General features: G+C 48.8%; 1 pseudogene; it reads right to left on the bottom strand.

The window, feature by feature from the left end:
* Positions 1-4,836: 4,836 nt before the first annotated feature.
* LOC114631841 lies at positions 4,837-5,662 on the bottom strand (annotated as a pseudogene).
* Positions 5,663-17,467: the final 11,805 nt, after the last annotated feature.

Consider the following 17,467-nt stretch of genomic DNA (forward strand, 5'->3'; position numbering starts at 1 on the left):
CCTGGCTGTGTTCACTTTTAAAATTCTATTTTTGCTCTATTTTAGATTGAGTAATGTCTCCTCTTCCTCTTCCTCCTCCTCCTTCTCCTCCTCCTCCTCCTCCTTTTGTTTTTTCATTCTTTCTTCTGGCTACTTCATTCTATTATCAGATTTTTTTAAATGTAAATTATGGTATTTACTTCTAAAACTTTCCTGTGGGTCTTCCTTATGTCTTCTCTTTCTTTTCTGAGTCTTTTTGTTGCTTTTCATTAGTTTCGATTGCTGATTGACATTTGGCTTAAAAGCTGCCAGGTGATGTTAACATCCCTACCTGATTGCTGATACATGTTTATTGTAATGTTATATTCTGTTTGAAATCATTTTGGTTCTTAGGGTAAATAGCTTTTGATTGAAGCCTGGATGTTTTGCGTATTATGTTTAGGATGCCGTCTTATTTGAATTTTCAGTTATAGTTGGTCTTCTCTGATGCTACTCCGACAAGGAAGGAGAGTCAATATCTTGCTTCCATTGACCCCACTATAGGAGTCATTGCTGCTGGGTGGCATGGGATATCTGTCCTATGGGATAGCTGTCCCCTTGGTTTCACTTGCTGGCAAGGGTAGAATAGCAACCTCTTTGATACTAGTGGATGAAACATTACCAAGTTTCTGCTGAGTAAGCACAGTGCCTAGGCTTTCTTGGCTCCTAACCATCACATATGGGTGGGACCACAGTGGTACTCAGCTGTATTATTCAACAACTCCTTGTATTAGAGCAGGCTTTTAGTTGTTTCCATTTATTTTAATTTACCGAGCCTAGTTGGATGATGTGTGTAAGTGCTGGTACAAGCATGCCATGGCGAGCAGAGGTCAGAGGAAAACTTTCAGAAGATGATTCTCTCCTTTAAGATGTAGGCTTTGGGGATCAAACATAGATTGACAGATATAATGGAAAGTGTTCTTAACTATTGTGCCTTCTCTTTAAATGTACTGTGTTGGCCTTGAGCTGTATGTCCATGTTAAAAGAAGACCCATAGAATCAATGAATTTGCTATTATCCCTATACTTTTCTGCAATCCCCACAAAATTTTAAAGATCTTAAAAAATGCATAAGATAGTTTTGCCTGCATATATATCTATGCACATGTGTTTGCCTGGTGCCCTGCAGAAGACAAAAGAACACATTGGATCCCCTGGAACTGGAGTTATGGATTGCTGTGAACTAGTGTATGGGTACTAGGAACTGAACCTTGGTCTTCTACAAGAGCATCAAGTGCTCTTAACTGCTGAGCCATTTCCAGCCCTACGTATTTTTTTCTTATTTACTAAAGAGAATATAATTTAGAAAAACATGACCCCCCCATACATTCCTCAGGAACTTTTTCCTTAAACAGGATGGATTGTGACATCATAGGTTGAGGGCCCTTCCCAATGCCAATGGCCCACTGAAGTCTTTTGAGGCAGAATTGTATGGCCCAAAGAAGCCCTCAGTTTCAGGCCATTTGAGCTGGTCACCATGAGCATCATGAGTAGCTATGGACAAATGTCAAAAAAAATTCATCAGCTAAACACAAGAGCTTCCTGTTCACTCAGATAGCAGTCCAGTGGGCATTTGCTCCTACAGTCCACCTTGTATGTGGTAAGGAAATGACCCAGGCATGGTCCAGCTGGAGACCTTATTTTTGCCTGGGATTTGGCCCTCAGAGACTTTGGTAGGGCAGGAGAAATATATGTAGAAAAGCAACGTTCCATCATACCAGCCCACTCACATGTTCCCATTCCATGGGCAGACCCATGCATCAGATCACAGGGGAGTATTTCTCCTATGAGAAGACTAAACACCTCCTGCAGTAGCTCCCCTGTAGAAATTAAATAGCTGAATTACGATACTGGAAGAAGCCTCAGACTTATTAAGCATCTAGGCCTCCTATTTTATGATCTTTCACCCTTGGTAGGGTGATGTGAATTTATCTTCATCTCATATCATTTTCTTTGGGTACCATTCCCCCAATAGGCCAGTTCTCCACAGGTGCTGGCCTGTACATAAAACCCAACAAACAAACAACCCCCCCAAACCAAACCAAACAAAACTTAAACAAAAAACCAAAAACAGAAACCAACCAACCAACCAACCAACCAACCAACCAACCAAAACCCCAAAACCAAAAATACTTCTATCCTTTGAAGGGAACCATTTCATGTATCTTCTGCAATGAACCCAACTATTCCATTTCCTGGTGAAACCACATTCTCTCTTCACCACTGTAGGCTGAAGAATTAGTGGCAACTCCAGGTCCTGGTTGCTTCTTGTAGGGGTTCATAGCTGTTCATAGGCTCAGAGTTAAGGACTTCTGGGTGACAGGAAAATGTCCTCTTCCTTCTCCCTTACAGGGAAACCTTCAGAGGAGCCACGCCCTGCTTTTCTTGTGCAGTAGGTGTCAGAGTCTGTGCTTTGATGCTATAGCAGCCACTTGGGTACCATAAGGGATTGTTTAGAGCTGCTAGGCCACTTGGTTAAACCTGAGGATAAGATAGATACCCCAAAGGATGCAGACAGGCTGTTGATGAAATTGTTTAAACTCCTCCTGGCTATACCCTTTCTAATATCAGCTTTCTATGCATGAATCTTAAAAAAATTCCCATCTTTGCCTAACCCAGTTTAAGTTGGTTTTCTGTTGCTTACAACCTAGACATAAGTAGTGTCCCTGGGGGCCAGAGTCGGGAAGGAAACAGCTGCAAAGAGGGATCTAACAAAAGAAAAAACATGTAGATAGAAACTATTCCACTAAGTAGCTTAGGAGACCAAGGTAACCATGACAACAAAATACGGATGGACAGCAGGATACCAACAAGTACTGAGCATGCTCTGAGCCTCTGATGTGCAAGAACTTGATGTGGTAGATACTATCAGCCCATTTTAGAGATGAGGAAACTAAAGTCCCAAGGGGGTCAGGTTTAGTAAAAGACACTGTTGTGAAAGGTTGGGTTGCCCAGGGAAGGAACATATCTCAATGGGGACACGGCTAGAGGGAGGGACTCAATCAAAAGCTCAGGTGTGAATTCTAGAACCTCCCTCTATAGCTGTCACTGCACAGGCCTAGCAGACTTCCCTCCAACTTCCTGATGCAAGAAGGCGGATTCCATGTAAGCTCAAAGAATCTTTAGGTGGAGAGGGTGTAGGTGCTTCCCTAAGTTTTCCCTAAGTTTTCTGCAGGGCAGTGTAGGGAGGAGATTCAAGATGAAATCCAAGGGCCATGGCTGTGCAGTTCCCAGGAATCCCAGACAGTGTGCCTATATAGGGGAGTTGGCAACCTGGGTGGCAGCTTTTATTGGGGCTTTCTCATGTAGGTGTGGCTGTTAGATAGAATCACTTGCAAGACTACATTTAAGATTCAGAGCCACCTTTTCCCCTATGAGCAGAACTAACTGCCTTTTCTAACCCCATGTCCAGTCTTTCTCAGTGTGGATTCAAGTATGATTGTTTCTGGTGCTTCGTAGCAAAGGAAATTATCCTAGAAAGTTCTTAGGACTAATGGTAACTTTCCAGGAGTTGGGACAGAGGGCTAGACATCCGTTGGGAAGCCCAGTCCCTAACCCACAGCTGCCTTCTGCTACCAATCCTGATCTGAAATTCAAATTCACTCATGGGTCCTTTGATACACCTCTCTCTGTCTCTGTCTCTGTCTCTCTGTCTCTCTCTTCCTCCCTCTGTCTCTCTCTGTGTCTCTCTGTCTCTGTCTCTCTATCTCTGCCTCTCTCTGCCTCTCTTTGTCTCTCTGTCTCTCTGTTTCTGTTTCTATCTCTGTCTCCCTTCCTCCCTTCCCCCCTCTCTTTCTCTGTCTGTCTCCTCCTCCCTTCCCTGGCCCATCTCTGGCAAGAGGCAGGATTACAGTCCAGCGGGGCTGCCATCCCTTGTAGGAGAGGAGCAGTCCCAGTGGGAGGGTTGAACCTTCTTGAAACCTGTGTTGGCTCCAGGGATACAGAAGGAGCTTAATAGACCCCCTCCCCAAGGCTCTGGTGCCAATAAAAACAGAAACCCAGGCAGCTTTCTAGGCTCTTCTCTGAGCTCCTCTTACAAGTAGCACTGCTCCATTGTGCTCCTTGCCATGATCTTCCCTTGGCTAGCTGCCTTGCTTGGGCCAGTGGATACAGCAGAGCCCTGAATATTCTTCTGCTCACCCCTCAGTTCTGTCAAAAGAAGCATGCACTTTACTGGTCTCAAGAAATGAGATACACATAGACCTCAGCAGAACCTCAGCCAGGTGGACTTCCATCCAGTCTCACCCAATTAGCAGAGCTGTCTGGATGAGCTGCTGCATCTACCTTGGTGAGGGACCAGGGCCTGCATTTTGTGGAGGTTTACACATGTGACAACTGATGGCTGTGGTGCGAATTGACATGATGCACTGGCCTCTGCCTTTCAAAGGGGCGTGGCGTGCTACTCATGATCTGCTTGAACCCCACCTCCTGGTTGTCCCATCTATCCATGGCTCACAGTGCAGAGGGTGAATCTGTGTTCCCAAGGCTGAAATCAAGCTGGACTGATCCTCACCTGGACCTTGGTGTCCTAACCAGGAAGTTCAGTCGACAGCAGCCATATTCAGCTCCTTGATCTAATGGCACTAGAATCCTGTTTCCTGCTGTCTGTGAGCCAGCTGCTCCCTGTGGCAAAGGCAGGAGAACCCCTCTCATGCTTTGAGACTTTCTGACTCCTATCTGGCTACAGCTCTCCACTCACTCATATTCCCTAGGAATCCTGAAATTATGCCAACACATCTGGAAAGCCTAGGACTATATCTCTATTTTTAAGATCAGCTGTTAAGTCCATTCTTTTTTTTTTTTTTTTTTTTATCCTTTGTAGCCAAAGGACGTACTTTATTAGCTCCTGGACTCTAGTTCTCCTTCTCCTGTACAGTTTTGGTTCCACGCAGCCGACCAGTCCGGCGGGCAGCGATGAGACCCACTTTGCGCCCAGCAGGGGCATCTCTTCGGATAGTGGAGGGTTTGCCGATGTGCTGGTGGTTACCACCTCCAAAGGGATGCTCCACAGGATTCATGGCCACACCCCGCACACGTGGCCAGCAGTTCCTCTTTGCCTTGTACTTGTGGTAGGCACGGCCAGCCTTTAAGATAGGCTTGTCAATTCTGCCCCCACCAGCCACAACGCCAACAACAGCTCTATTGGCAGAGGAAATGACTTTCTTGGACCCTGAAGGCAGCTTCACTCGGGTCTTCTTGGTCTCTGGGTTGTGGGAGATGACTGTGGCGTAGTTTCCGGAAGCTCGTGCCAACTTGCCCCTGTCCCCAGGCTTCTCCTCCAGACAGCACACGATAGTACCCTCAGGCATGGTGCCCACGGGCAAAACATTGCCGATATTCAGCTGGGCCTTCTTGCCGCAGTACACGAACTGTCCTGTGTGGATTCCCTCTGCTGCGATGAACAGCTCCGTCCGCTTCTTGAATCGGTAGGGATCACGAAAGACTTTTGCGAGGGGGGCGCCGCGGCCAGGGTCATGAATGATGTCCTTTACGATGCCTTTAATGTAGCCGTGTCGCTCCGCGAAGTCCACAGCACGCAGGCGCGCGGCGCCCTTACGGTGTTTCACGTGCGCACGAAACACAGAACCCGCGCCTTTCCTCTGCCCTCGGATCACACGGCCCATGGCGGCGAGTCTGCCGGCAAGCAAGGCCGAAAGAGGGGTTAAGTCCATTCTTAATGGCACCTGGATTTAGGCTGGAGTAAGCAAATGGGACTGGGGTGTTGGGGACATTTTTAGAATCCAAATTGCCTGGCAGGCCAACTCCACATAGAGCCTTCAGAGATGAGCATCTATCATCTTTCCAACGAAGCTTGGACCAGCCATGTAACACATAAAGTGAGAAAGGATACCAGATTTTTCATCATCTGAACATTAAATGCAAGAAGTGGACCAGAGAGATAGCTCAGCAGGTAAAGGCATTTGCTGCCCAAGCCTGATGACCTTAGTTTGATTCCTAGAACCCACACTGTGGAAGGAGAGAACCAACTTCTGCAAATTATCCTTGTGACCTTAACATGCCTGCTATGGTCCTTAAGTCCTCCCTACCCAGATAAATTAATATGATTTTAAAAACAAATGCAAGGAGCCTATGGTTTATCCTTTTCAGTATGACTTCTTTCCTTCTTGCTGGTAGAATTCACCTACGAAAATGTATTGTTTAGAACATGCTTCATAGAGCTGCCAGGCTAAACTTTGCATGTCACTCCTGGTGGCCTCCATGTTCCATGTCTGTCCTGGACAGGGTTCTGTGTTTGGGTTTTTTTAGTCTCCAGGACTTCGGCCGCTATATCTCTTCTCTGTCATCTGTTGCATATTCTCTCCTCCTTTTACCCTGTTACCCCAGGGACCAGAGGCTGGAAAACCAGCAGTGTAGACAGCAGTGAGGGGGGTCCCTGTTTCTGAGTAGAACCTGTGTGTGCATTTCACCGAGAGGTTGTCTTCCTTATCCAGAGAACCAGGCACATCCTTCAGGTCAAGGGAGATGAAATCTCTTTATTTTTGGTAGACATGCAGGAGTCAAGGGGGAGAACATATTTAACTCTTCCACTTCGGTGAGCACATGATCACTCAAGATTAGAAATCTGGCTTGCTTCCCCAATCTTGTGGATCTGAGCATCTTTGCCAAGTTGAAGTAGACTTGCCAAAATCCCAGATTATAAAAGCACCAGGAAACCTTCTTTGCATACTTGGCATACTGGGCATGGAAGTATGCCCCTGTAATCCCCCAAGCACTCACACTTAAGGGGAGGAAGAGGCAGGAGAATCAGAAGTTCAACGTCATCCTTGGTATATAACAAGTTTGAGGCCTGTCTAAAGCTAATTAAAGAAATAAATGACAATACAAATTGATTGTGCACACAACTTCGTTCTTAGACAAAGTACATTCTCAATCCTGCCCACCCTCCTGACTCACTCTCTGTGGGACATATCAATTTAGACTTGTAGTGGTCAGTTAGTTCTGCAAGCTTCCTAAGTTTCTTTACATTGGGTTGCCCTGCCCTGACATCAGTGTGCTTGTGGCTCTTATAGTCAGCATCTGTGTTCTCCAGAGGTCAGCTCTGCCCAGGTGGGGCTACCTTCCTTGCCACAGGCAGTGAGTTTTGCAAGTACCTAGGTAGCTAGCTGTCTTACAGGGTAGTAATACTCACCCAAATGACACTGAGCTTGGAGTCTAAGCCCATACCCTTGGTTCAGCTAGGTCATTTACGCTTCAGGCTCCCCAGAAATCTTGCTGAAGTTGTCTGTGTTAGCTGTCTGTGCCAAGGTGATACTTCCTAATATGGCTGTTACCCTAGCCAAGGAGATGGGAAGCTTTTTTCTCCGATGGGCTCACTTACATATAGGCTGGGAGGCTCTGCAGAGCTTGGTTGTTCCCTCTCTGTCCTGGACAGGCTGTTCTTGGTGTAAATGCAGGAGTGAGGTGGGGGCACACTTAAATCTTCCACTCCAGTTCGAATTCCTGGCTTGAACAGATGACAGTGCAATGGGTCCCAGGTCAATGCACTCTGGCCTATACCCTCTGCTCAGGCCTCTGCTCAGGTTTCCTATGCTGCTCATTTCCCTAGAACCAGGAGCTTCCCAGTTTGCAGAGGTGTGCCAAAGTTAGAGTCTCAGTGGTTGGCTGGAGATCCTTCCTGTGTTCCAGTCTGGGCAGGGAGGCGCTAGGCTGGAAACCCAGCTTTTATTCTCTTATTGCCTCTGACTTTATCTCCCAGGAGGCCTCAGACAGACCCAGCAAACAGAAAAGTACCCAGAGCTGGGGCTGAGATCTCAAACTACCTTCAAACCTCTTGGTCAGGTGTGACAATGGCTCGGATCTGTGCAGAGGAATGGCATGCCTTGCTTGGGTCTGCTTTGCTCCTTCCCAGGACGATTCCCTGATACAGAAGGGGCCACTAGAGACTGTGGACAAGGACCATGGGTCACACAGATCCATAGAGCCAACAGCTTAGAAGGCGCCTGTTTTTAGCCTAGGTTAGGGTCCTCCCCATCATTTCCTCCCCTCCCTTACTCTCATTTTCCTTCCCTCCTTCCCTCTTTCCCTTCTTCCCTCCCTCTCAATCTCTTCTCTTCTCTCATCCAGCTCTTTCTCCCTCCCCTCTTTCACCCTTCCTGTCTTTGCCTTCCCCTCCTCTTTCTCCATTTCTCCCCTGCTTTCCTTCTCCCCTCCCCTTCCCACTCTCTTTGTTCTTTTCTTTTCTTGCTTCTGAAAGGAGGGAGACGGTCTCATTTTCCTCTTCCTCGATTACATAGGTAGTCAGCCACAGTATATAATTTGTGTAATGTCTTATAAGAGGAAAGCAAGGGATGGTCAGTTCCAATCCTCAAAAGAGCTCTGAGCCTTTGCCTTTTTCCCTGGGTGCTCACATACGGACCCACTCTGTTCCCACAAGACACCTTTGCAACCTTCTGCCTACTTAATGGATGGCGTCACTGAGTGTCAAGTGAACATAAGCAGAGAGGAGAGGAGCTGTGCTCAGCTGCATGTCCCCAGCAGCTGAGAGGAGACACTCCAAGACTGTTCTGTAGTCTGCTATGCAGAAGTACTTGGATGAGAAGTCACAGGAGGACATAGTCAGTCTTGGTCAATGGGTACTACGCTGGTCCTATGATATCTCCCATTAAACCAGACCGATGAAGCAGCTGAGAGCCAGGCCCAAGAAATTGACCTGTGGCCTTAGATCCCCCGTCTCGAGGGGATATGTGGACCTTCCCCACCTGTAGACTCACCTCATTCCTGGTTTCATTTGTACGACCTTCAAACTGAGAGACCTCCATAGAGGTCTCCCAACCTATCTACCATGATCAGCTGTCCTTTCTTCTTTCCAATGACATCTTGCTTCAGAGTTCTCTTCCTGCAGTCTTCCAGGGGACGCTACTGGATTTCTACTCCCCTTTCAGCCAAGGCCACTGTTGAGGAGTCTGGGTTTAGAGAGTGTGACTAAAGTCTACTGTCCCTCTGGTGTTCTGCCCAAGGGACTTTCTTCATAACACAACCCCCCCTCCCGTTGATATTGTAGGAGAATGTAGAGAATGTGGTGTTCCACAGGCAGAATGTATGGGAACTATGCATTGGGTTGCCACCAGTGATCCCACAGGATCCATGAATGCATGGACAGGGGCAGGTGGCCAACTGAGCAGGTGTCAGAGTCAGGTGAGGCATAGTTTCTAACCTTCAGGCCCAGAAGAGGTCTTTACAAATTAAGAGACTATATATGGTCAAGGTAGACAGGTTCTTCTCTAGAGCTAAGACCAAGATCTCCAGGAACCAAAAGAAGTCACTCTCTTAAGGGCTTCCTCCTTGCCTAGGAAATAATGTACCAGTTGAAGTGGAAAGGTAATCTAGGGCTGATGGCTGCATACAAGAAATGGGCATTTCAGGATGAAGATATAGTTGTGGTTGGGGGAGTCTTTGCTTAGGAAGCAGGAAGCTGAGTTTGGTCCCCAGCACCGTATAAACAGAGTGTAGTGGTGCATGCCTGTGACTGTATCACTCCAAAGGTGGAAGTAAGAGGATTATAATGTTTAATCTCATCTCTGGCTGTGTGTGTTCTCTAGCCCAGACTAGCGACATGAAACCCTGTCACAAACAGACAGACAAAACTAAATGTGGCACTTACAACATCACTCCTCCCAGGGCTTGGGGACCTTAGAAGAAATGAGAGCTGAAAGACTGCAAGAATCAGAGGTCAGGGAGGACCAGAGTGAAGCAATGCCTTCTGGACATGATAGGACCACAGCCATAAACTCAGCTGTGGTTGCCCACGTAAGACCTGCACAAGATCAATCCAGTTGATATTCCAGCATGAATGGGGAAGGGTCTCATGAGTCCTTAAGCCTAACAGTCTAACTACTGACAGTTGGTAGCCTCTAGGGGAGGGAGAGTCAGTTGTCTTTAAGAGTGTGGGCTCTAGGTAGGTCAAGCACACTTCAGTGAATGGGTCTACACTCATGGACTCATGAATACAAATTGATACACATACACACACACACACATACAATGTGTATGTGAGGATGAGGTAGGGTTTGGATCTAAAAGAAGCTAGGGGAAATACATCCACAATAAATTGTATTAAAAACTTAAAAATTCAATAAAGGTACAGTTTCTAATGAAATTACGTGTGTTGGGGGTTGCAAGACAGTAAAATAATACACATCGCTGAGGGTGGAGGCAAGAACAAAGTTCGTGATGTGCTCTCTTTAATTTTTTTATTGGATATTTTATTTGCATTTCAGATGAACTCTCTTTAATTTTACCTGTGTTCAAAAATGTCTGTAAGTACATTAAAAACTGAACTCCATATTTTAATGAAAACAAGCTATTTTGCAGAAGCCCACATGCTCTGTGTTGCATGCTGAAAGAGCCAGAAGGGGCCAACTAAGGCAGACCTCCCGAAGCTAGGCTTCCAAAGGAGGCAAACTGCAGACACCATGAATAGTTTCCCAAGTATTGTATTGTCCCTTAAAAGTCCCAGAGATGGAGTCTTATTTTTGGACTGAGAGCCAGTGTTTCCTCTAGTTCTTGGTGTCCTGTGAGCTGTTGCTGGGGACAAAGTCCCTCCCTCCTCTCATTCATCACACGCTTGATGGTTAGAAGGTGGCTACATGGCAGACTTGCTTCTCACGGGTAAGTAGTTCTAAGCAAATATTGAAGCAAGTTTGAATATCGACATCTGAGCTACAGTGGCCAATGACAAAGCATACAGGTGCGGACAATGACAGATGACAGGGACATTGATTTTGACATGCCTGAGAGAATTAGGCTTAACCTGTCAGCTCTTTTGAAGTCCTTCCTAATACAAAACCACTTTTCTTCTATCTGTATGTAGTAACAAGGATTCCTCCAAATTGCAAACTCCTTGAGGGCACAGCCTGTGCTCAACACTGCTGCAGCTCATAGAGCTTGTGGTGTAATTGAATATTCATGATAAAGGAGGAGGGGTAATAATTACTGTGTCCAATTTACAGGGATTGGCTATTTTTGTTTGGATTAACTGACACCTTGGTGCTGTTGCTTGCAGTGAAGAGAGATCTGTGGTCTCCCTGGTGTGCCCAAGTAAGCAACACCTCTCTCTCTTTCTCTCTCTGCCTCTGTCTCTGTCTCTCTGTCTCTCTGTCTGTCTCTCTCTCTCTCTGTGTGTGTGTGTGCGTGTAGTTCACTGTCCACATGGCTTTAGACAGCAATATTCCTTGAGGATCAGCCAAGAGTATAGCTGTAGCTTCCTTTTCTAGGAGCCACAGTTAATAGAAGAGTCAAGGGACTGTAGACTCTAAGAGAGGGGGAAAGGCTAAACAGAGGGCTGGCCTGAGGCCAGGTGTGGAGAAGCAAGAAGGAGGAGGATTGGGAAAGAAATGTCCCCAATTCACCATGAGGGGGGCTGATTGTTCTGTACCTTTTTATCAAACTCCTGGAGAGAAGAAGTTTGCAGAGACAGCAAGATGCCTCAGAGGGTATAGTCACTTACCATCCAGTCATGACTGAAGACCTGAGTTCTGTCCTTAGGACCCACAGGCAAACTGTTTTCAATGCTCACTGTGACACACATATGTCAACACATACATGTACACACACACACACACACACACACACACACAAATGAGAAAATAAATGTAAAAAAAAATCCAGACAACCCTAAAACTTGGAGACAGTAAAAGCACACCCCTGCCCCACGATCCCTGAAGCCACAGTCAATGGGCTTGGTGCTTCAATCTCTTGAGAATGTGATAGACCATGCCTTACCTTTCCTAAGAGCTTGATTCTGTCTTTGGATGCTTGGCCCATACTACTCAATACATGTTAGCTGCTACTAAAAACATGGGTAATTTTATGTCTTAAAATATTGTATATTGCCTAAATGGCTTCATGCTGGTTTGCATTAAAAATGATTCCCAAGTGAAGATGACAAAGGGGAAATATTCGTTATTTAGTTCTCCTCTTACATTAAGCTACCATAATAAAGCACATTTCTGGGCTGCATTCTCCAGAGTGCTTTTTACTAAATAAATGGCCCAAAATAACTTTTCTTTTCTAGTAAGATTTCATGATTCAGCACAACCAACTTTCCTTATAAAAGGTTGAAATGAGGAGTAGAAAACAAGTCTGGGATTCAGAAACAGGGGTTAAAGCAACGGGGGTTGGGGCGGGGAGACCGGCAAGTGTGAGTTCCCATTAAAGACCAGCCTGAGTGCCCCAAACTGTTTATTCAGAGATTTGTATTATAGTTTGGGTTGAAAGGAGCAGACAGAATATATTAGATCTATTTTAGAGGAAGAGGTACCAGTTACCTAAGCCATCTCAACCTCAGGGCAGGTTCACAGGTCAGGGATGGTGGACCCCTTTTCTTGGAGATGTGGCTGCAGATGTCTAATGAAGTTTCCAGCTTTTCTCATTTGCTGTATGACATTATCAAAGGCGGATGAAGGAGGGAATGGTCGGGTTGTCTGCTCCCCCCCCCCCCCAGAGGGTAGCTGAAGCTCAGGCCAGCAGAAACTGCCCTGGAAAAAAGCAGGGCTACATTAGAGCTGGCCAGGTAGTTTTCTTCCCCGGTGGCTTTCCAAGGAATTTTGCTTTCTCTATGGACAACCTCTTGACTCTCTAACAGCTCAGCAGAGTGCCTCTTATTAAATTAGCAGTAGTCAGCTGGGAGCTGTCTTCACCTACACTACCTAAAAGAACAGAAGTGAGCTGGCATAGCAACCCGGGTCCTGGGATCCACTTCTAGACTCGTGTGCAGAGGTGTCCACCCACTTGGTATTCGCCTCGGGGGCCCAATGCACTCTGGGTCAAGGCAGGTTACTGCTGCCCTTAGGCCCCCGCAGGAAGGAACCTCTCCAGTCTTTGCAAAGAGTACTCCAGGCAGAGGGGGGCTCCCAGTGCGTGGTCCTCCGGGTCCCCCCGAGGCCTGTCCCCCAGGCGGCTAGCTCGGACGCAGCTGCGGCCCCGGGGCACCGCGGCGGGCGGGCTGCAGGGTCGCCTCGGGCACCTCCTAGCGCCTTGCTCGGCGTCCCCGCCCGCCGCGTCGCCGCCACCGCCCGCGGTGGAAGGCAGCGCGGCGCGTGCGCACTGGCGCGCTCGCGGCCGGGCCCGTGGGCTCTCCCCGGAGGGCGGGAGGTGGGAACGTGGGGAGGCGCGGAGCAGCACACCTCCAGCCTGCCGCAGGCGACGCTGGCACCTCGCGGCCCCGGCGTCCGCCACGCCCGTCGGAGGAGAGGCTCGGTGGCTCAGGTAAGCGCTCGGGCCCTTGCGATCCCGTCGGGGGCTCCCGCCCCAGCGCGGCCCCAAAGCGGCCGCAGAGCCAGCAAAGTTGAACTTCGCGCGTCGCGGGCGGCGGGACCTGGGTGCCAGGGAGGGCCGCAGGGTGCAGGGGCCTGCTGTGCCATGTGGCGGGGCGAGTGTCACTGAATGCGGAGCCAGATCCCTGGTGCCCGAGGGTCTGGCCTCGCGGGGAACTTTTGCGGGGCCTGGAAGCATGGTGGCAGCGGGCGAAGACTGCGGGAGACTTGGCGACTCGTGTGGCGTGTCCATTCGGCCTTCTCTGGTAGGATCCCGGGAAGGCGAGAGAGGATCCCCGTGGAGGGCAGAACAAGGGTTCGGGGCTTTAGTTGAAGTACCCGGATTTTTCGATCCCTGTTCCACGCCCAACCCCAGCAAAAGTGAGACCCTTGAGAGAAAGGCGGGGAGAAAGAAGGGGGCGTGTCGGTGCCTGGAAGAGAGCGCGGGAAGCAATTAAAACTCCTGCTTTCGGATTAACAACCCCAAATTGATCGATGTGTCAGGAATACCATTGATTTATGAAAGGTGCTTATTTCTCGGGTATGGAGAATTTTATGTTCTCCAGGTGAAACCGAGTTCACCCAGCTCCAGCGCAGATTGATGTTTTAATAAAAATAAATAAAGGGGAAAAGCTCGCCTGGTCTTTGGGGACATCAAGTCTCCAATCGCGGAGTTAGACTAACAAATCAAATTGTGTTATCCTTACGTTTCGTGTCTTTTATTAATCTCGCGCCTAAAACTCGCAGGCAGGAAAGCGCCTTCATTTGCAAAGTTTTAATCTACTGTCTAAAACTTGGCCTCACTCGCAAGCAGTGTTTGATAAGCAAAAAGGCATGGGAACTACGGGTAATTGTGATAAGTGGCAGGCCTCGTGGTGCAGACGCGGGTGAGCGCGGGCCCCGCGGGCGGCGGGAGGTGGAGTGGGCTCCGAGGCGAGGGCGTCGGCGGCCTGAGCCGCGCGGCGCCCGTAGATGGCGCCCTGGCCCCACGCTAGACTCGCCAGTCGCCGCTCCACCGGGCGGCGCGCGGGCGGGGCAGTGGCGGGGGTGGGCGACACAAGCTCCGCACTCGTAGTTCACTTGAATCATAGAAGCAGCTTGGCCAAGCAGGAAAACCAAAATGACCCTTATTATTGTCACTCTAGTTTAAAGTCTGGGCAGTAGTTGTAGGGGGTAGGGGTCCTCAAGTCCAAGGGTCCCTGGGCAAAGTGGCACTCCCCAGGGACCTCTTCACCCGTTACTCGCTGCGGTCCCAGTTGGGGGTAGAGCTGGCACAGCCCCAGTGCCCTCTTTCCGCAAACGCAGCGCCTGCAGACACTAGCATAAAGATACCCTGTGTGTTGGGCGAGGGTCTTCGGATCGGCAGCAAGGACACCAGCTTCAAAGCCGCGCTTAGACCGCCGGAGAGGGCGGGCCGGATGCCCAAAGGCTGCCCCCGCCAGTGCAGTGGAGTTCCCTGCCCGGGCCTGTGCCGGCCCCGCCGCTGTGGCTGCCAGCGCTCTACTCTTTGCAATGTAAATTTCAGCGGGACAAATTGCTTATTAATAGTCTAGAAGAGAAGTCGGTTTCTTTCTTTCTTCTTTTCTTTATCTGTTTTTATTTCTGCATGGCCCCTAGCTATGCCCTGGGCAGCCTCGCCGCCCAGCAGTTTTCTCTTTATTTCAATATCCTAAAGAAAATGCAAATTACATCAGTGTGGCCTTTTTAAAAAGTTAAATTAGCAACAGCTTTAAGTGACTCCATTAGTATGGAAAACATACACACGTTTAATGTGGGAATAGCTTCCTTTTAGTAGGACTCATTCTAGTCTGTAAAATTTAGCAGACCCTCGGAGTTGATAAAGAATCTAGTCGTTGCAGAGCGTGTCGCCACAGGCATACCGGGTCGCACGGCCCACGTCTGGCTTCCCTAGGAGAAGCAGTCCTGTTGCTGCCGCCACCCAATACTCCTCCATAGAAGCCCCCTGACCGTGAGCCAAAGGGTTTGGTCTTGCCAGGTGGAAGGCTTGACTATATCTGCCCAGGGGCAGTGAGCTTTCTTTTTCCTTCCAGCTAAGTCGTCGTCGCAGTTCTAGCATCTGAGTAGGTCGCTCACTGGTTAACTCAAACCCCAGTTCACCCATCTGCGTACAGGGATGGCAGTGTAGCGTTTGGGTTAACGTGCATGGGGCTAGGAGTGAGAGGATTGAGGGGAAGAGCAGGCCCTCAATGGTTGTTAAAGGCCACCCTTCTGGGTCCACCTTCATCCCGTTCTCAACTCCTCTAACCAGCGTTTCAATATGGAATTCTATTGGCAAACTTTTAAGGGCTAGAGCCTGACACCCATCAGCGTCCAGGAAAGAGTTAAGATTTATGGCTTGCTAGAGGAGTCTTGTTAAGATGTAATCTGCATTTTTAAACTACTGCGTAATAAAAAGTGAGAAGTTTTGAGACACCTTTCTTGATTATACCTTTGGCGATACTTTAGGTTTTACATTTAATTTGCATTTTGTTCTTAGAGAGTATTGAAGTCTTGAGTGGAGGATTGAATTTTATTAGGACATCTGGACTGACAATATCAAATCAGACACCAGTGTCCCAAAGCATGCTAAAATTTCAGAGTTAATTAGAACGCAGTGTGTTTAATTAAAGCCAATTATAATATCTGAAATTATCTGATCGATCCGTGTTTGTACAGTTTGGTTCTGTTTAAGTGTTGATTGGCGCACTTTGCGCGCTGTTCGATCCAAAAACTTCTCTGGGGAAAGTTTGCTTTGTAAATTGGTGAGGGCGGGCAGCGTGGACTTCGTGTCCCAGGCGCTGGTTCTGGGGCATCCTACAGGACCGCCTTCAGAGCTCCGCTGAACACAGCTAGGGAAATCCCAGCTTGTTGCTAAACCGCTGCTCCTTTTCGAGTCTGAGAGACCCCGCTACGCACCAGCTGTCTTTCAGAGCTCTGTTGCTCCTCCAGAGCATTTTTTTTTTCCGGAGAGACGACCTTTAAGGTTGTAAGGTGCGATGGGAGAAACTCAAGCTTCCGCGTGTTTGAGTTGGGATTCCCGGTGTGGCTGAAGAGCCCCCAGGACTCACTCAGAACTGTAGGGTCAGCCAAAGTGACCGAAGGAGCCAGAGAAAAAGTAAGGACAGAGAGACTATAATTAACTGTTTGCCTTCTCATTCCGCACGTTGTTGGAGCCCAGGCACACACAGCCTCTTTTTGGCTCCATTTGAAGTCTTGGGGCTTTCCAGGGATGTAGTTGAGCGAGTTCATGGTCCTGTCTGCTGCTTCCTGGCACCTTTCTCTCCAGTTAGGGAGTTTGCGTGGAGCTCCCAGCACGGGCTAGGTGTCCCGTATCCTGCTCCGGGTGGTTCCAGAAAGCAGGCGCACGTGGGCAGCAATTAGGACTGGGGGGGCAGTGATGCTTTCTTCACGCCCCTGAGGTTATCAGTTCAGCAAGGCCTAGGTGCGTTGGCTATCCAGGAGCCAGATGCTGGGATCCAGTAGGAACGGAAGGGGCCACCAGTCCCTAGGCGGGTGGGCGCCCTGGCTTTTCTCTCTGCTGTGCGGCACTCCGCTCTCCCCACCCCAGGAGGCGCTGTTTGTCAAACTTGGTCGCCTCCGCAGGAGGCGCCTACACGTTTTTCACTCAGAAAATTCTTCTGTACCCGGGGTCGGAATTCAGGAGCCTTAACTGTGCAAAATAAATATTGTGAGAGGAGGCGGCACAGAAAACCAGAGCCTACGACCCTTGAGTTTTTGTGTTTTTCTCTTGAACCTCACCGAGCTCCCTGCCCTTTTAAGCAGGGGAGAGCTGCGGGTTGGTGCCTCGCATGTGCCAGGTACTAGGTGCTCAGTTATTTGTCTTCAAGGGCACAGGGATGCCCAGCTTGGCCTTAGTTCCTGCTGCCAAAGGCCCACTGGCTTGCATTTTCTCTTGAAGAGAGGTGAAGGTCTCTTGTCCCAGAGAACCGAACCTGGGCCAGCTTCCCTTGCTGCTCAGTTAAACAGGTTGCAATTGTCCATGTGCGGAGCCCTTAGACTTCTGTTCATCCGCTAAAGTGACCCTATGCCATAAGGTAGAACTCCCTGGCCAAGACGGTCAGGCAACTCCACCCGTTCATCTTAGTGCTCCTCTCCCAGCCTTTGTGGCCTCCCACCCCGGGGCGCAGAGCAAGCCCTGCTCTCCCTTTTGGAGTT

This window comes from Grammomys surdaster, unplaced genomic scaffold (genome assembly GCF_004785775.1).
Source record: "Grammomys surdaster isolate TR1022 unplaced genomic scaffold, NIH_TR_1.0 366, whole genome shotgun sequence".
Classification (NCBI taxonomy): Eukaryota; Metazoa; Chordata; class Mammalia; order Rodentia; family Muridae; genus Grammomys; species Grammomys surdaster.